General features: G+C 42.4%; 1 protein-coding gene across 9 annotated transcripts in view; it reads left to right on the forward strand.

Moving 5' to 3' along the window:
• Nucleotides 1–21146, forward strand: part of sei (potassium voltage-gated channel seizure) — a 380532-nt gene that overhangs the window by 48279 nt on the left and 311107 nt on the right. The window lies entirely within an intron of this gene.

Raw genomic sequence — 21146 nt, forward strand, 5'->3', positions numbered from 1 at the left:
CCTCTCAAGAATCGACGGGGGAGAAATCTGGGCCCGAATATTTAAATCAAAAAGACCTATGTCCATCGCGACATGGACTCAGAGACCCGTAAGCATACGTGCATGGTCGAGCTCATGTTAAAATGAAGACGGTTCTTTTTAATTTAAATACATTCCGTCTTGTCCTGCTCGCGTCAATCAATACGCTTCAAGGCTCGTTACGTCGAAACTTTCGAAAGTTTATCCGAGTCGAACATCTTTAAGCTTTAGCCCGCGCTGATAAATGTTGTGTGCCCTTAAAACCTCGCCATTCCGACGCAACGGCGTAGCTCTATTTTTACGTGAGCCCTGTTGTCCATACAACATCATGCTCGCCCGGGCTCATGTGGAAATAGAGATGATTCCTTACGCCAGAGGAGCGACGAAAAGTCTCCTTTCAAACTCGCCTTGTTTACGGGGTTTACGGGATCCTAGCCCAGGGCTCTCGAAGCCTTTTTTCGGAGGTGACGTAATATTGCCGTTCCCTCTGGATCAAGGACCGTATCCATGGTTCATTCTTTTCCGCGGAGAAGGCTCCTATGATGTGAAATATAACAATCTACCTTTATTCATTTATGCGATGAACCCAATATTACCACCAAAATTCTAAAACTCTTCACCTCTCTTAATTTAAAAATCTAAATTTTCGTTTATACTCCCATTTTCAAAGTTATCTGTAAAGACGTTTATAGCCTGAGACGCTGAATGTCTTAAAATTATACGAACTAACTAACTAACTAACTAACTAACTATTTAAAATACTTATTATTTCAAATACTTTTACATTTTCATTTCCAAGCTACCCCATAGTAGAGATCTGCTGACCGGGGGTCCTATGATTTATATCGATAGCGAAATGGGGAGAATTCGTATACCTCTATTCCAATGTTTAAAAATCTAAATCTACGGCTAGTCATGAGGAGAAATAAACACAATACTTTTTCCCTCAAACATCTGCTCTATTCAAGAGAAAATAAACAATATACAGGATTTGTGGAAATCAATGCGCCATCTGCAGGAAATGATTTTTGAGGTGAATTTAAATCTTTTTTTTTTTAATTTTATTTTTGTACAATGGAAGTTTCGCCGAAAACCTTTTTTTTTTCGCGAGGTGCTAGAGCCCGTCAAAGATATGGACTTTTCCCCCGAATTTTGTCTAAAACTTATTTGCGAAAGACTAAATATTAGTGAAACTTGTGAGGAGGGGGTGAATTTTTGACCTCCTTTTTATTTTTTATAGTATCAAAGATCCTCGCTCCATTAATGAGGCGATAGGCAAGGTCTTTACATCGAAAACGGCAGTAATTTTTTTGCCGTTGAACATATTCTTGAAAACTGATTGCGCCATGTCAGAGCTCATGAAATTTGAACACGATGACTCTTTTTAAAGCGTCAAATGTTCGTGGAGATTAATTTTAGGAAGTACTTAATTTTCAGTCCCCTTTCCCTTTTTTATGTCTTCAGAGGTCTTCGTATTTATGAAATGCCAGTAAGTAAGATAAGATATCTACTTTAAAAACATATTTACCAATTTTTGATATGAGGACCCTGCTTCCCTTAAAAAGGTAGAAACCCTCGAAACCACGTAAAATAAGAAGCACTCCAAAATTTTCTCCTGAGACTTAGTTCTCACCCACATTTAACGCTTTGAAACAGAGTTATGAACTAATTCCATGGGGAAATTCCCAACTTTTATGGGCTCTAGCGCAGATAAAAAAAGAGAATAAAAAAATGAAAAAAGGATTCCATGAAATCTTTCATGGAACAAAAATGTCCCTTTCTTACCCAACGATTCTCAAAGCATGACTCATTGACCTTTGGAAACCCTGTATAATACAGAGTCAGCATCAAAAATGCGTCTCTAATAGGTTGAGAGAGGCGACATTCTAGCTCGCAGATCAAGTTCGAGAGATTTTTGACTCCAAGTTTGAGAGCAAGACACTCTGAGAGGAAGTGTTGAGCGTCTCATACTCGACTTCGAGTCAGTTATCTCGAAAGGCCACGCGGAGGACAGGGCAGACTCCTTCTGCACTATTGCGTCCTTATTGCGCAAGAATTTCACTTCGATCCAGGTTTCTCTCTGCCCCGAAGCGGCCAAAGAAGTGCCGCACCCCTTAGCATTCGAAATCTAATGACAGAACTAACCTCTCGGCGACCTCGCGGTCAACAATTTTTACTCGGGGATCCAGCGGCGCACAGTGGATCGATTCAATTGCACAAGTCGGACAAAATTTGGAAACTTTAAACGTTTATAACTCCGTTTATACAAAGCTATGAGGCTCTAATAGTAGTGCCGTTGGTTTCCAAATTAAATTTCTTTCGAGGAGCACCTCTATAAATTGAAAACGTGACCAAACAAACATCAAAATCTGCTGTTTTAGTAAAACATTCCATGTCTGACCTCTCTAATCGACTCGATCCACTGTGCGGCGTAGCGTACTTTGCGATGGACCGATGAATCTACCATTCAACCCTATGGAAAAGGATCGATTATGAGTGCGTTCGCAACGAACACCATAATAATCGATTTTTCACTATAGTTTCAAGTGAGGAATATCGATAATCGATCGTTCAACCTTCGCCACTGCGGGGATCCGATATTTTCCCCATGGAAAATGAATCAGTGGCGCCTATTATAGTTCCCGGTAGTTTTTTTAGAATCACTCGAAATGACGGAGAAAATCAATTTTAAAGCCGCTAAAATCTGGACCCACTCAAAATTATGTTTTTGGTCGGCTCTTATGATTTAGGCAGGCGAGGAAGCCTGCGTTCGCTTATTTGCTGAAGCCCAGCTGAGGACATGGCCTAGTTGCGTCATCTTGATTGCCGGCCTCTGGTTGGACGGTGAACCAGGATTACTAACAACTTCCCAGTTCTCAGGATGAATTCATAAAAAGTACACTGAAAATCAGCACCAAGCATATAAAACTCTTAGCTCAAATCAAAGCCCAAAAATACTGATATTCTGGAGAGGAATAGTATTTCAGGAGGAAATATCCGTGGCAAAATTCGCTAAATTGTCATAAAAATGTTCAGCATGCATGATTTTTAATTCGCAAATTCGCAAAAACAAAATGCTGATTCATTTCAGGAACACGTTGGCGGGCATCCCAGGACACAGGTTCTTATCGAGACCATACCATTACAATAAACGCACATTACCGATCAAATCATCGATTCATTTCGATTCGATAGGATTATGAATCCATGACTGAGTTGTAGATTATCCAACATTTCGATCCATCGAGTAATCATCCAATCAGGAAACTCTATACTCCTCATGTGCAGCGTTTGGAATTGAATCCCCCGCGTGGCATTTTCTGTGTCCCGGAGGGAGGGGGGGGAGTGTGTCCCATTTTGGACGATGAAAAAAAATTTGCGAAATCCAATCAAGATACTTATCAAAAAGTTTCTTTCTGGTTAGAGAAAATCACGAAAAAATCTCAGGATCGCAGCTAAAAGTTAAGTGGTCCCGCAAGGCACTTAAGTGATTTTACCGATTTCTCATCTTGGCGATGATAAAATCGCTGATTTTTGCATTCTGAGAGCTGAGAACGAGGGATTTCTGAGCCCGTGGGTCCAAACTGTTATCTTTCTCTGTAAATATGGTATCGGAAGTCTCATTATCCGCATTTGCGACTTTCCAGCTCGATTGCATTTCCAAAAAGATATCTTCGAAATAGCAAAGATTGCCAAGATGAGAAACCGATAAAACCACTTAAATGCCTTGCGGGACCATTTAACCTTTAGTTACGACCCTGAGATTTTTTTGCGATTTTTACCTCATTGGAAAAAAGTAGCTTGGATTTAGAGTCCAGACTCTTGAAAACAATGACAAGAAAAAATACTCTTGATTAAATCGGAATTCTGCTTGAATTAAGAGGAAATCCGCTTAAATTAAGAGGCTTGATTCTCGATTCAAGCAAAAATCCGATTGAATCAAGAGTGTTTATTTTTGTCAATGTTTTTAAGAGTCTGGATTCTAGATCCGAGTGACTTATTTTCCAGTAACCAGAAGGAAACTTTTTGGCAAGTATTTCGATTTGATTTCGCAAAATTTTTTTTCACTGTTCAAAATTGGACATCCGGGGGAGGGGGTATCGAGCCGGGTAGTGGTGAGGGGACACCGGGGCTCCCCGAGCGCGAAGCGCCCTCTGAGGATGGAACCTCGGAGCGGGCAGGGGACAGGGGGGAGGGCCCCCCAGTATTGGGGCTCTGGTGCGTGATGTTGCCGGTGCGGGGTTAATCCCGGGGGCTCTCGGCCGGGGCGGGAAGTAACGATCCGACGAAGCGGGAGTCGGGAAGGCAGGACGAGAAACGAGAAATTGCGAGCGAGACGCGCGTCACTCGAGTGCACGAGTTTTAAGCACCCCCCCCCCCTCCTCCCCCCAGAACCCACCCCCACCGCCGCCACCCCCCTCCCCCCCGTCACGACGCGGCGGCGTTGCCGTGGTGACACGCAAACAAAAGCCGAGACACGCGGGAAACGGAAGTCCCGTGGGAATCGGCGACTCCGACTCCACTGAGAAAGTGAAAGTTCGTAATAGAAACGATAGTGCCTCTTAGAGTCCCTTTATACTGAGAGTGAAGACTATGTGAATCCATTTTTGATCGCTTCCTGTATTTTAGGCCTCCACAGTGTCACAAACGGGAATGAAGATTATATTTTCATCAATTGCAAAGATTATCGTCTGGAATGGACCGGGGAATTAGGGGTTCGGCGAGGAACAAACAGAACGAAGAAAGGAATTTGAGAATGGGCCGATCAAAGATTACCAAAGACTTTCAATTTGTGTAATTTTTATTCTCGTTTGTGACTCCATGAGGGCGGGTTGTCTTAACTCTCCGTATAAAGGGAATCCAGGGCTTCTGAAATCTCTGTAGAGGGTGTCGCAGTGTTAAAGGGTCAGACTGCATGAGCATGTTCTATTGATCACAATAAGTATTTTTCCCTTCGTATAGTATCTCCGAAAGTGCCCACAGTCGAAACTACACTGTCGTCTTGAGGAAGAACGCCGTATGAACATTCGAGAGTTGCCGAATTTCCCTTGATTAAGCGTGTATATTTGACGCAACTTAAGCATATTTTTCCTTGAAATTTTCAGATGTTTAAGCTTTAATTGCGTAAAAACTCTTTTGGAAATTTTGGGGGAAAATATTCACAATTTTCCAGTAAATTCGGTCTGTATCGAAGGAAATTCGGCAACGTCTGAAGGCTCATACGGCGTTTTTCCTTAGCAAGGCAGTACAGCCCTCTATGTTTTTGAAAAATCCTAGTTTAATTTTAATATTAGAATCGATTATGGGCTAAATACGCATGAAAAATCAGCTAATTGCAATATTTATCAGCTTCTTGTATCAGCTACTATAATATAAATCAGCTACTTGCAATTATATTAGTTCATTCATGACCTGAAAATACCGATATCTTTACTTGAAAGGGAATTTTTAGGAGCTCAATGCGGGAAAAGTCTGTCTATCCTGTAAGATCCGAAAACTTAAGATCCCCTTTTGACCTGAAATTCTGATATTTTTAAAGCCATGAATAAATTCGCCGCTGGTAATTTGAGGGTTCATCCGAATTTAATGAGTTGTTTACACAATTGTCGCAAAAAGTATGGAAACTGGATGCTCCAACTGGAGTTTCCTTAGGAAAAAAACTCTTCACATAAAAAATAGTTCTAATTTGAACCGTAGAACATGCTCTTACAGTCTGCTCGGTAAACCCTGAGACATTCTTTACAAAGAGAGTATTGCCAGAGTTTGTGCCACTCTTTTATTGGTTCACCAGTTTTAGGCTATTTGTTGAGATCTTACGGATGAGACCTCTCCCAATCACAGTGTTAAGCATGTGAAACCTCCTTGGGAAAGGAACTGCGGGCTGATCATCATTGCTATCACACACAAAGTGATAGACAAAGAAGACGAAGGGAAAATGGAGTGATCTCATTAGCTGAAATTGACGGTTTTTCTAAAACGGAAATGATGGACTCGAAGTGACATCCTGGGATTGGGTTCATTTTGCTTGTACATGAAGAAGAGACAAATCTAAGGTTGACGTATTTTTTTTTAGCCGCCACCTCCCAACCGTTCTCGAGATATCGATTTTTAAAGTTACGATTTTTGCACGTTTCCGCGCGGAGTTCCGGCGAGTCAACTGAGCGCCGGCAAGCTGCACGAAGCGCGTTTCTTATCAGCGCTGCAGACCGGCCGACGTTATCAACTGTTCCGTGGCCGAGTGGTAGAGTGTTCGCCTACCGTTCCATCGATCGCGGGTTCGAGTCCCGCTTCGTACCATAGCTTTTGGGGTCCGCCGCAATGCATTTTTACAAGTTTCCTTTATTTTTATCACACACCAAGGGGTCCGCCCCCTGGCCGCTACGCGGCACAAACCCCGGGGCGAAAAGGCCCGCTTCGCGGCAAGCGAAATCATCGAAATCGACCGTTGCCGGTTGCAAATTCAGAGTAAGGAAAAAGTCATTAAGAATATTGTGTGGTGGGAAATTTTTATTTGAAACATCATTTTATCATTCAATTCAAATTATTTACCCAGTAACCGTCAACGGTTGATTTCTATGATTTCGCTTGCCGCGATGTGGGCCTTTTCGCCCCGAGGGTTGTGCCGCGTAGCGGCCAGGGGGCGGACCCCTTGGTGTGTGATAAAAATAAAGGAAACTTGTAAAAACGCATTGCGGCGGACCCCAAAAGCTACGATACGAAGTGGGACTCGAACCCGCGATCGATGGAACGGTAGGCGAACACTCTACCACTCGGCCACGGAACAGTTGATAACATCGGCCGGTCTGCAGCGCTGATAAGAAACGCGCTTCGTGCAGCTTGCCGGCGCTCTGTTGACTCGCCGGAACTCCGCGCGGAAACGTGCAAAAATCGTAACTTTAAAAATCGATATCTCGAGAACGGTTGGGAGGTGGCGGCTAAAAAAAAATACGTCAACCTTAGATTTGTCTCTTCTTCATGTACAAGCAAAATGAACCCAATCCCAGGATGTCACTTCGTAGTGTGGTGTCCCTCGTGGTTTACCGCTGCTTAGTATTACTTCCCTTCTTTGTCCATTGCAAGCATCCGCTTCCACCAATAGCATCGCTCCAGTTTCCTTTTGTCTTCTTTGTCTATTGCTTTGTCTATCAATTTCAATGATCAGCCCACTGATGAAGAATCTACTGTTTGTACGGGTCTTCGACACTGAATCGGTAGTGCATGATGAAAGCTTACGCTAGTCTCCTTTTGCCTTCAATTGGATCGAATTTCTGCGAGAGCCGGCACCTTTCGAATCAGCTTGTTATATTCAGCGAGACGCTTCCGAAAAATCTCTACCTTGACATCTGTTAAGGTTTCGTGGCGATTAGGTCGCAGAGCGTCTTAGTGCGCTGTAAAAGGAACTAAGAATACTACATTAGCTAGGTCTGAATGCGAATATTCGTACTCTTGGGATGTCCACGTTGCATACACAAAAAATTGTAGGCGCTTTGGCTGTCTTGACCACAACTTTTATATGTCGCAGGTAAATAGTAAAATCAGGCATTTTGTCAAATGCCTAGGCAAATAGTCAAATATTCTGACTTAGATTGAAATTCGTATTCTTTTCCCGATTTCAGACAAAATAATTCATTGGTCCTGCAAGAACCAATTCTCAGTACAAATTTGCACACACAATAGTATCGTAAACAATTTTTAGCTCCTGAAGAGACACTGATCTTGAAATCTTCAGCACGTCGTGAAGTACAGAATTTTTGGAATTTCAACATTTAAAAATATGGGAGCAATTGAAGGGGAAGAGACAAAAAACGTTTGTAGGTTTGATGAGTTGTTTTTCCAAAAATAGTGAAAAATCGTGAGCTCTTCGTCATAAATTCACAAAATTTTGTAGACCGTCAAAATTTGACTATCTGCCTAGGCATTTGACAAAATGCCTGATTTCACTATTTGCCTGCGACATATGCATACATGATCACAGACGAAATAGCCTCTGAAATGAGACAAATTTTATCAAATACGAAGGAATATAGCTGAAGACAGTAGCAGAGTTGCTACTCTGTGTGTATTAGGCACACCGTAAGCCAAGCAAGAATTGCGGGGTTAAACAGAGGTGAAATCCCACTGTCGCATCCTGCACCGCACTAATAGATTTCGTACAAGAGTTGCGGTTTTGCAACTTTGCAAATAATCCGTATTAAGAGGACAAATCTTCGTTTCCCTGCAAACGAAGGAGCCTAACCACACTCCAAGTTTGCAAAATTGACTCAAATTATCTGCTCTTGAGAAATCCGCCCGTGCAATATCGGTCCAAAATATAAACGATTTTTGGGGGTAATTAGACAAAAAAATCAACGTACTTCTCACTCAGAAATGCCCAACAATTTCCAGGCAAACACAACTTACGCATGACAAATTTGCTTTTTTACACAAGAGGGATATTCAATCCCTCTCCCATCCTTGGCTCCGGAGATGCACAATAAAATGTCATAAAATTTTTAAAACTGATATAATGGACTCCGTATGCCACTAAACGCATGGATATAATGCAATCTTTATTTTAATCGTTTAAGAAAAAATATTATGTGTCTTTCGAAGTTTCCTCATCTATTTCTCTGAAAATTGTTGCGGGTTGGATACTCATAGCCCCTGAACAATTAGTAAAATCTCATAGAAAAGGAAATTTTACTTTTCAGCGAATAGATATGGGATTCTAAACGCGGTACAAAATCAAACACTACGCAAGATGTCTTCTCTTCAAAATTTCACGACAAAGTTGAACGATTCACGGAACGGGAAGTCTGAAAATCAAATCCTAAACAAGATACAATTGTTTACAATTGACATTGGTTAAATGGAAAAAATACAAATAACGTAATTTGTTTAATAGGACTTCCATTTGATGGGCGTTCAAAGTATTTGCTTTAGTATTCGAGCATGTATATACTATATAATTTGCTATAGTTCAAAGATTTTGTGCGGATGGTGTGCATATCGTGATTCTGGAGGCTTTAAGGGCGCTAAAACGACCGTTCGGCCGATCGAATCACTTGAATCGCGATTTATCACTTGTGACTTTCACACGAGTTTTTGTGTGTATGGTATGCATTTCGTGATTCTGGAGTCTCCTATGGGCGCAAAAACGACCGTTCGGCCGATCGAATCAAGTGAACCGCGATCTCTCACTTGTGACTTTCACACGAGTTTTTGTGTGGATGGTATGCAATACGTGATTCTGGAGGCTCCTAAGGGCGCTAAAAAGACCGTTCGGCCGATCGAATCAAGTGAACCGCGATCCCTCACTTGTGACTTTCACGCGATTTTTTGTGTGGATGGTGTCATAACGTGATTCTGAAGGCTCCTAAGGGCGCTAAAACGACAGTTCGGCCGATCGAATCAATTGAATCGCGATCCCTCACTTGTGACTTTCACACGAGTTTTTGTGTGGATGGTGTGCATTTCGTGATTCTGGAGTCTCCTAATGGCGCAAAAACGACCGTTCGGCCGATCGAATCACTTGAATCGCGATCTCTCACTTGTGACTTTCACACGAGTTTTTGTGTGGATGGTGTGCATTTCGTGATTCTGGAGTCTCCTAATGGCGCAAAAACGACCGTTCGGCCGATCGAATCACTTGAATCGCGATCCCTCACTTGTGATTTTCGCGCGATTTTTTATGTGGATGGTGTACAATTCATGGTACTGGAGGCTCATAAGGGCCCTAAAACGACCGTTCGGCCGATCGAATCACTTGAATCGCGATCTCTCACTTGTGACTTTCACACGAGTTTTTGTGTGGATGGTGTGCATTTCGTGATTCTGGAGTCTCCTAATGGCGCAAAAACGACCGTTCGGCCGATCGAATCACTTGAATCGCGATCCCTCACTTGTGATTTTCGCGCGATTTTTTATGTGGATGGTGTACAATTCATGGTACTGGAGGCTCATAAGGGCCCTAAAACGACCGTTCGGCCGATCGAATCACTTGAATCGCGATCTCTCACTTGTGACTTTCACACGAGTTTTTGTGTGGATGGTATGCATTTCGTGATTCTGGAGTCTCCTAATGGCGCAAAAACGACCGTTCGGCCGATCGAATCACTTGAATCGCGATCCCTCACTTGTGACTTTCACACGAGTTTTTGTGTGGATGGTGTGCAATTCGTGATTCTGGAGGCTCCTAAGGGCGCTAAAACGACCGTTCGGCCGATCGAATCACTTGAATCGCGATCCCTCACTTGTGACTTTCACGCGATTTTTTGTGTGGATGGTGTGCATTACGTGATTCTGGAGGCTCCTAAGGGCGCTAAAACGACCGTTCGGCCGATCGAATCACTTGAATCGCGATCTCTCACTTGTGACTTTCACACGAGTTTTTGTGTGGATGGTGTGCATTTCGTGATTCTGGAGTCTCCTAATGGCGCAAAAACGACCGTTCGGCCGATCGAATCACTTGAATCGCGATCTCTCACTTGTGACTTTCACACGAGTTTTTGTGTGGATGGTGTGCATTTCGTGATTCTGGAGTCTCCTAATGGCGCAAAAACGACCGTTCGGCCGATCGAATCACTTGAATCGCGATCCCTCACTTGTGATTTTCGCGCGATTTTTTATGTGGATGGTGTACAATTCATGGTACTGGAGGCTCATAAGGGCCCTAAAACGACCGTTCGGCCGATCGAATCACTTGAATCGCGATCTCTCACTTGTGACTTTCACACGAGTTTTTGTGTGGATGGTGTGCATTTCGTGATTCTGGAGTCTCCTAATGGCGCAAAAACGACCGTTCGGCCGATCGAATCACTTGAATCGCGATCTCTCACTTGTGACTTTCACACGAGTTTTTGTGTGGATGGTGTGCATTTCGTGATTCTGGAGTCTCCTAATGGCGCAAAAACGACCGTTCGGCCGATCGAATCACTTGAATCGTGATCCCTCACTTGTGACTTTCTCGCGACTTTTTGTGTGGATGGTGTGCAATTACATAGAGCAACTAAGTATTCGCTATATTGCGTTCAAAGTTATATCTCGTTGAGGATTTCCAAAACTCCCGTTACATGATTCGTTTTACATGACAGATCATGCGACGTTTATTTTGTAGTTGTGATCCTGTCTAGTGGGCCATTCCGTGAAATTTAATCCGTGAAATTTCATTGCGCATCTTTGCCTGGTTCCGCAATTGGCAAATTCAGGATAACGAGGATTTCTCGGAATCCGTGCCTCAGCCGGTGGATCCGCAGAGCAAATTGGAATGTCGGGTGAATGGCGGTGTTTTTTCTTCTTGTCCCGAGTGAGGCGGCTAAGTGAGTCCAATGTTTCGACGAGCACCTCGCCCGTCCTGACTTCATCTCCGGGCGGAAATATTCACTCGCGGGCGCGGAAAAACACCTCGGAAGACACGACGAGAGCCCGGCAAAATAACGAGTCCGGAGAGCCTGTCCCGGCAGCCGCAGGAATAAAAGATAAGACAACTCACGGTGTGCGAGAAAGTTATCTTTCGCTCCGTTTTGAAAACGCCGTTGGGATTTTGCCAAACTCGTTTACCCACACATTACATGCCGGAACCTCCAATTGTTCAAGCTCCCGCCGACACCGGCGGAGGGACCCAAGGATGAAAATTATCGAGTTTTATCGCTAATTACAGAGATTCATTGCAGTTCGTCTAGCCTAGCACGGGCACATCTAACCTCGCCCTCTACTCAAAATGAAAGTAAGGAATCTATAAAAAAAAAAATCTCTGTTGTTTTTATTAATTCATGCTCTTTTAGCCAGCCTTTGCTTTGGTCGTTGTAGTTCAGTCTGGTATTTTCCCCTATCTGCTTAAATTGTGTTGCTGAGTTATAAGAACGCCGCTTTAGCTGCCATTAGTCGTCCAACTTCGTATCATAAAGCATACGTTTTCTTGGCAACTTTCGAATATTTTTCTTCCAGTGTTTTAGATGAATTTATTTGAGATCCGATGTAAAGTGTCCAAAATATTCAAGATTTAAAATCGTTTTTAAGTAATAAATGCTTAATCGCTAGAGATATATTAACCGCAAGATGTTCATATCGTCACTTTCCGGCCGACGTATCACAAGCGCCATGCGATGTTTCAAGATTTCCGCCGCCATTTTATTTTTTTGCGGAGAAATTTTCCGACGAAGCTGTCCGAAATTTTCACAGAACTTTCTTTGCGCTGCCGATAAAATTCAGTGAAGTTTTCAAACAGATTCAACCGATAATCTCTCCGTAAAAAAATAAAATGGCGGCGGAAATTTTGAAACGTCACATGGCGCTTGTGATACTTTGGCCGGAAGGTGACGACATGACTTTTTTCCATTGTGAGACAAAACGAGTCAAAGTTAATCAAATCGTGAGGTGAGGATACAATATTCGTACTTGAGAAATGTCCGTGGTGCATACTTCAAAAATTGAAGGCGCCTCGGCTCTCTTATCTTTAGCTTCGGGTGCTTTGCTTTACAGAAGGATATTCAGTAATATTTGAGTCCTTTTTTGGCGTTTTTCTAAAGGATCGCAGCGAAATTATTATTGACATTGATAGAGAAAGCTATAGACAAAGAAGAGAAAGGGGAAATGGAGCTATATCCTTAGGGGTATCTTTGTCTCAGACAAAGAGCGAAAATGACGACTGTACGGACCGACTAAAGGGTTTCTTGTAGGAGCTGCCGTTTGTCAGTTTATTACTTTGCCTCCTTTGACCTCCTTACCACCGGCTTCCACCGTTGGGATCGCTGCATTTTCTCTTTGTCTCCTTTGTCTATCGCTTTGTCTATACATCTCAATAATCAGTCTGCAGTATTGCATTCTCACCAACGCGTTGGAGAATGGATCTCTCGTGTGCGTGAATAGGTTGATAACGAGCGCAGAGTGGCATTTAATCCCACGGGTCCCCCAGCAAAACAAAAATGCAATCAAGGGGGCAAACAGACGTCTTTTGTTAAGCGTAACAATTGCTACACACGTTTTACACAAACATCGACGCTAAAGTTTTTCATTTAGGTACGACTAACGACAGAGCATTGTAGAAAATAAAGGTTAGGCGTCTCGTAACTATTTTCGTAACCATCATAGAGAGAGCTCCTCCAGTTTTTCCAACTGTCATGCATCGAAGTGTTACCTCAGAGTTGCCGTACTCTACACGAATTTAACTACATCTTGAAACTGGGTACCACAGTTTCTGATTCATGTGTAAAAACACACATATCTGAAGGGAAACTAATTGTACGTACGTTGTTTTGAAACCAGCCAAAAATTGTAGTTCATAATTGCAAAATGGTCGGGTTTTTTATTCGGTCATCATCAGTATGTATCTGGATTCACGCACTTTTTAGCAGCTGTTTCAATTTAAATTGATTGATTCAACTGTTTTTAAAGTTCCTGCGCCTCTAGGGATTAGTAGTTTGGACAGAACTATGGGCCGATCACTATGTTGGCACCCAGTTTAGCCTGTTTGCGTACTAATTTTGATAGAATTACCTTAAAATTTTGTTAAGGAACTAAAAGAAAGGAGCATCGCGAGCTCACGCCTTGTGCCATAGCGCCTTCAATTTTACAGATGCAACTCGGACATCCGTCAAGCACGAATAGTTGTATCCTTGCGCCTTCAACGCGGGACCTTTCCCTTGCTCAGTTTCCATGTTGTGTTGTTTGTAGTGGTGCTTCAAGGGCTCGTTAGCAAGACAGCCGAAGATAGGAGAGATCACAGGGATTTTTAAAGCAGTGTTGCCTGGTTCCTTAAATAAATTAACATGAAGGGAAATTCTGCAGCATTGAGACAGTGAGACCGATTCCAGTTAACACCCTGCCATGCTATAAACGCGCTAAAATTGACTTTACAGCCGACAAAACAGCAGTAATTCCACCGCATCATCCCGCAAGAGAGCAATATCTCCTGCTGTCTCGAGCGAATTGGCACCCGTTTCTCCGTGCCGTTAACCTTAACATTTGATGTCATTTGTCAAAAACAACGACGGAAAGCATGCAGAGGACAATATACATACGGCTGTCTCGCCTAACATGAATTACATAAGTCCCTCCTCTCATCCTCATCACCGCCGATTTTTACACACCAGAATTAGATCGCATTTTGCAAAAAGGAACCAAGAGCATTCCAATGTTGCTAGGATTGTGCAACTTACTTTTTTCGCAATGAAATTACTAAAATCATGCAAAAAGTTAAATTTACAAAGGTAATTTTTTTCTTAAATTCGTAGTTTATTGGGAGTAGATACGAAACTTGTTTAGATGATCAGTTTATACTTGCAGGGTAAAAACATTGGAATGCCCTTGGTTCCTTCTTGCTAAATGCAATCCAATTATTCCTGGGAGTCCTTTGGATGTATTACTAATTATTTTATGAGATATGGAGGAGTTGTTGAAAAAGACTACCCGCTCGGATACCATTAGGTCCTGGAGCCTCTATCTCATACACGAAAAACCGCCGTAATGAGAAATTTTATGGAAGAAACGCGTATTCGCCAACATTTTTTCGAACGTTTTTCTTGCCCAATTTCTTTGAATCTGTTCGTGTCGTCGTGGTCTTGTGATGAACGTTATGCACAATATACAACATTCCTTGATTTTTTCCAACAGAAATATGGAGAATTGAGAACTTGCTTGAAATTTGATAAATTTTGCATTTAAATGCAAACTTCGAAGAGAACTTAACACGGGCTACCCTTGGTTTATAAAGTTTCAAAATAAACCAAGAAAGTTTATAAACCAAGGGTAGCCTCGTGTTATGTTCTCTTAGTAGTCTCCACTACTAAGAGAATTTTGTGATGATTTTAATGATGAATGAATGTTGACGATAAATGATGATGAGGATGAATTTTTCAGTGGAAACTATTAAGAGAACTTAACACGAGGATACCCTTGGTTTATAAATTGAACAATTAAAGTGGGAGTTATGACTAAATAATCTAATCTGCTAAAATGCATGTGTTTAAATTGGGAATGTTGCCTGATGTCGTCACCAGGCGGTGTATTTACTCACTTTTAAATTTATTTTTATTTTATTTCCCACATCAGAAAAAAATTATAAAGAATACTGCAAAATCAGCTCGCTGAGCACTCCCAGATGGAGCGATAACAAAATTGCTTGCAAATCCTCCATTGTCTAAGAAATCAAGTGTTTTCAGGTTTTCTCGAAACCTGAATTTCGGAAGTTACGCCTTTCTTCGATAAAGCTGTTCAATTGACTAATTCAGCTGATTTCTGTTTAAGTCCATCCAATCAGTCAGTTACGCTGGTCACAAAATCGTGTTTTGACGATTGATTTTTGCGGATTAGCTAAAAATAATAAGATCCGTTTAAATAGCAACTCTTTGCGTTCAATATTAATCGCGTTATGAAAAATTCGCGCGTTTATTACGTCATCCACCGCGGTAAGGATACCCTCGGTTTCCAACACTTTGCTTTCATCCAAGTTTCTCGTTGAGTAACCAGTGCAAATGTGTGTCTCCTTATCTGATAAAACTAAGGTGGAAGAAACCAAGGGTGTGATTGAAACCAAGAGGCGGTGGATAACGTCACAACCCGAATTTTTTAAAGCACGACTAATGTTGGACGTAGGAAGTAGCTGTTTGGACGGATCTTATTATAGTTAGCTAAACTATAAGAATCAAACATCAAAATATGATTCTGAGACCAGCGCAACCGACCCATTCATTTGACGTCACCTTGAAAGCAGCGGGCGGTAAATTCTGCCATGCTAAGGAAGAACGCCGTATGAACCTTCGAGAGTCGTCAAATTTCCTTCGATAAAATGTTTATTTCTAAGGATAGTCAGGAATATTTTTCCTTTAAATTTCCAGAATTTTTTGGTAAAATCGCGAACTAAATTATCTGAAAAATTGGGAGGGAAATATTCATAAATTTACCAGGAAATTCGAGTTTTATCAAAGGAAATTTGGCAACGCCTGGAGGTTCATACGGCGTTATTCCTTAGGACGGCAGAATTGGTCAGGCCTGGAAAGGTGTGCGAGCTGACAATGGGGAAGGTTGAGGTGGTTGATAAAAGTATTGATCGGAACGGCTCGGTTCGTTGACATATGTACATGCTTGCATGCCGTTTGGACACCTTGCTCCGTCCCAGATGCGTTTTCTTCAAGCGAAAGCTATCAAATCAAACACTTGCCAGTCCCTGCCGTTGTCGGCACGCCAAGGCGCGAGACCTCTTCTTCACGGAACGATGCGCCCCCTAACGCCCCCTCCACCCTCCTCTTGAGTGGAGACCCACCTTGAGCAACAAACACCTAACTCCGCTGCTAACCTCGCGTAGAGTCCCTTTATACTGAGAGTCAAGACAATTTGAATCCATTTCTGATTGGTTCCCGTATTTTAGGCCTCCACAGTGTCACAAACGGGAATAAAGATTACATTTTCACCAATTGCAAAGATTATAATCTGGAATGGACCAGGGAATTACGGGTTCGGCAAGGAACAAACGGAATGAGAGGAGGAACGGAGAAAGGCATTTGAGAATGGGCCGATCAAAGATTACGAAAAACGTTCAATTTCTGTAATCTTTATTCCCGTTTGTGACATCCATGAGCCGAATTGTCTTGACTCTCAGTATAAAGGGACTCTAACCTCGCGTAGGCACGCGGATTTTTCCTGAGCATTCCCGAGAGAAAAAAAATAACACAAAAGTTCGATTACCGGGCTGCCGTCCTGAGGAAGAACGTCGTATGAACCTTCAGATGTTGCCGAACTTCCGTCGATAAAATGCGAATTTGTTGGAATTCTTGCGGATATTTTTCTCCCAATTTTTCACCGAATTTTATTCGCAGTTTAATTTAGAGTATCTGAAAACTCCATACATAGATATTCATAAATTTCCTTAAAAATAAATGTTTTACGTAGATAAATTGGACGTATTTATGCTAAAAGGAGATATGTGCAAGTGGAAAGATGGGGTGTGCTCGTTAGTTGGGTCATAAGAAACAATGTAAAAGTGGATATAGCTCCTTTTGAGAAAATTGAAAAGCGGGATTTTCTATTAAATCAAAAGGAGCTAAACGCCAAAATATGCTAACTCATGAGCCGCGGGCATGGCAAGAGAGCCTTGTGGACAGGGCTCACGAGTTACAGCGCCCCGACGACCATCTCCCCGTCGTTAGAGTGCGCACTCATTGCCGCTGACGTCACTGGCGCTTTATATTCCCCATTCATTCTTATGGCCCGACCACTAACGAGCACACCCCATCTTTCCACTTCCTCATATCTCCTTTTCGCATAAATACGTCCAATTTTGCAACATCTGGTTGTTCGTACGGCGTTTCTCCATGGCGTGGCAGCGTGGGGGAAAAAGACACAAAATAACCCAAGTTTTCGATTGATTCTGAGGCCGGTCTTCAAGCTATTTCAATGCATTCTACGCTGAATTTAATGCGCCAGAACTGACGCAAAATTTGGATCGCTCTGTGTTTTACTTCCCATATTAACAGGACATTTACACGCGAAAATAACACAAGAACAGAAGTATTTCTCTTTGTGCGCTTACACAGCTGTCAGTTCTGGGATCGATCTTTCGGAAGATAGAGCGTTGATCTTTTGTCAAGCGAAAAAAACATCGGCTGTAAGGACCGTAACTGGATCCGATTTTGTAAGACAGGCGTAAGTCCAAATAATCATGAGCCCTGCCTTTTGTTGATCACCCAGACGCTAGGGTTTATGAGTTTTTGTACTTAGGCTCGTCTTCCAGATACTAATTCAATTTGGTTCAAGATGCATGAGGAGATGCATGTGGTATGCATGAAGAGAACCTCGGTTGCTCGAACGTAGTTTTTAGTCATAAAAACAGACTTCGGTTGGCGTATACACACTTTTTGTCGTCCATACTAAGATTCCTACCATTCGCCGGAACTTTCGGTTACCTGGACCGAAGATCACCCTCTAAAACCGGCAAACTTTGTTATCTGGACCGAACATTTCAGTGACCCCAAAAACCTCCGTTGTGCGAACCAAATAGACTAGTAGGCGCTCTCTGGCTTGGAGGATTTTTGCGACACTAATTGAACTGACTGAATTTGTGGTTTTATTAGCTTGTCATACCGTGAACCTTGTAAGTCAGAATCAAACATCAAAACATTGAATAGTGACAGTAAAGACTTGTTTGCAAACTGCAGTTTCCACTTTTTGCCGACATTGAAATGCACACTAACCCATTCGGTGTGAAAAGCGTTACGATGGCCAAAGTGCGAAACCACACATCTTCTCTCGTGACGCTGGTTGCGCGCACAGTGCTATACACGCGATGCATGAAGTATCCTGCAGACTTGTAAGGCGCCTTACTATGCGTTGCGCCGCGCCAGCGCCGGTTGCGCGCAAAGTGCTGTACGCGCGATGCATGAAGTATCCTGCGGTCTTGTAAGGCGCTACCTACTATGCGTACCGAGCCGTGCGCGCCAGCCGCCGCCGCGCTGGCCGCGGACGTCGCAGAATTCCTGTCATCCTTTATTTTTGAAATGGAAAACTGATCAGCTTAAATTCTCGAAAACTTCCTTGATTTTTATTCTTTATTAGCATAATATTCCGCGTAGAAATTTCAAGTTGTATAGTTGACCTGAGGGCTGATAATCGAATTTTATAGACAAAGAATTCAAAGGAAAAATGGAGCGATCCTATTGGTTGAAACAGATGCTGCTTTTAAATAAGGGTAAAAATGATGGAATAACTTTGAAGGCCCTCGTGAGTTACTGTTAGTTAGTCTATTACTTACCTCCTTTGTCCATTGTAATAAACCGCTTCAACCAATTTAATCGCTCCGTTCTTCCTTTGTTTCTTTTATCTATAGCTTTGTGTATCAATTTCAATAATCAGCCCAATTTTCTTTGAAGAAATTAAATAGGAGCAGAGACTTTGAAGCACTTCAATGAAGATATGTGGTTTCGCACTTCAGACATCCAGTGGCGTGGCGTGAATAATCGATAATCGATATTTCCCCATTTGAATCCGTGGTAAAGAATCGAATATTAAGGTGTTCGTTGCGAACACCCTGTTAATCGATCCTTTTCATGGGTTTAAATGGCAGATCAATCGATTTATCGCTAGGCACGCCGCGCCACTGCAGCCATCGACATGGTTGAAAAAAGACCTCCCTGCGGCAATGTGCGGCCTGGATCGCCTATCTCAACGTGTGCTGAGATGAAAACGTCCAGAACTTTTGACCCTTAAAAATTTTCCCCTATCCCACTTTTTTATGGTCTTACCGTGCCTTTCGGTCGATCCCTTCAGACGGGCAAGAGTCCAGTAGCGTGGCGTTCTTTGCGATGTATCGATTTGTCTACCATTTAAACTCATGGAAACGAATCGATAAACGGGGTTTTCGTAACGAATACCATAATAATCGATTCTTTACCATAACTTCAAATGGAGAAATATCGATAATCGATCATTCACGTATCGCCGCTGCACCAATCTTGATGCACTATCCGCACTCCTGCTGCAGCTTTTCTAGTCTTAATTGCGCTCCGCGAATTTCTCTCTCAATGAGGGAGAGAACACGCCTCTATAACGTAATTCACCGGACCAGTATAGATATGGTCCAAATTTAAGCATTCTGGTAGATCTTTATCAACCAAAATTCACTTAAAAGTCGATTCGCGCGAGGAAGATTACTGAAATCAATTCATAATTAAGATTTAACGTTTTTAGTTTACATTGGTTAAGGGGACTTTTGAATCCTCCGCTCACAAGAAAAACAATGGTCTACTTGAATCGACACGTCCAACGCAACAGTTGAACTGAAGCATCAAGATTGAGGTTTCCGTATTTTCATGCCGCAGCGGCTGATACGTTACCTAACGTTCAGCGCGCATCTCGACTCTTGTAGACTTTTGTTTTTCATCAGCGGGAGGTTAGAATTCACGCTATAAGGAAAATGTAACATTTTGGTTAGGAATTAATGTCAGTAATTTTCGACGCACAGATCGTGTTTTACGTGAAATTTTGGTTAAGAAACATGAATCAGAATGATTAATTGTGTACCTTGTCTACATGTAGACAAGGTACACAATTTTCCATTAGAAGGTCCATTTAATCATTAGGTCCATTTAAAAGGAGGGGGCTGAGAGGTTGTTAGGTTGAGGTGTTGAAAGGGGGGGAGGGTTCAAAAAGTCGGCCAAAATTAGACGCAAAAAACGGAACGTAATACTGGAACGGCCCCCACAAACATTGTAGAAGCAACGATTGTTCTTTCTCCGCGAAAAATTTGCTTGCATAAATGCGTTCAATTGTTTGGAATTGTCTGGAAACAATGCCCCCGATGATAAGCACTCGGGAAGGTAACTATATTTTTTAGATCCATTAAAGAGGATCTCCCAGGACAAGGAAGAAGTGGGGGAGAGATTATTCGGACCCAGCGCGCGAGCCAGGAGCAACTTATCTAATCTCGCGTAACTTTTTTGACGGCGGGACATGTTAATCGGCTTACAAAGGATCAGCCCCACCCGTATTATGAAGAAAATGAGACTGCGATGAAATTTATGGTACTTTTTTACGGGTCACGCGCTCGTAAAATCTCCGTCACGCTGAACAGGTGTCTGATTAAGTGCCATAGGAAGAGAGCCAAGCAGGATGCGATTATCTGCCTTCTTCGATCTCCTCGCGTCCTCCACTTGAAAGTTTCAACACCTCTCATATTTTTATCACCAATTCAAAGTAGCGAGAGAAATTGAAGGCAATATTTTAAGAAAAAATCGGTAAGTTAAAATTTTTCGGGAGGGATTTCATGCTCTTGTCTGATGAAAGCTGAACCACGTCCATTTCTGCGGGCCGATTATTGAAATTGATAGACAAAGCTATATACAAAGAAGACAAAAGAGGTATGGAGGGGTCCTATTGGTGGAAGCGTTTGGTTGCAATGGACAAAGGAGGTAGGCTGGTAGGTCATGGACTGACTAACGGCAACCGACGAGAGACCCTTTAGTTAGTCCAACATTTACTCCCTTAGTCTGTAAGAACCACCAGATTCAACGAATGGGATCGCTCTGTACTCCCCTTGTCTTTTTCGTCCACAGCTTTGTCTATTAATTTCAACAATCAGCCCGCAGGATGCAAATATCTGCGTTGTTCGATCTCCTCGCGTCCTCGACTTGAAAGTTTCTACACCTCTCATATTTTTATCA

Source organism: Bemisia tabaci, chromosome 5 (genome assembly GCF_918797505.1).
Source record: "Bemisia tabaci chromosome 5, PGI_BMITA_v3".
Classification (NCBI taxonomy): domain Eukaryota; kingdom Metazoa; phylum Arthropoda; class Insecta; order Hemiptera; family Aleyrodidae; genus Bemisia; species Bemisia tabaci.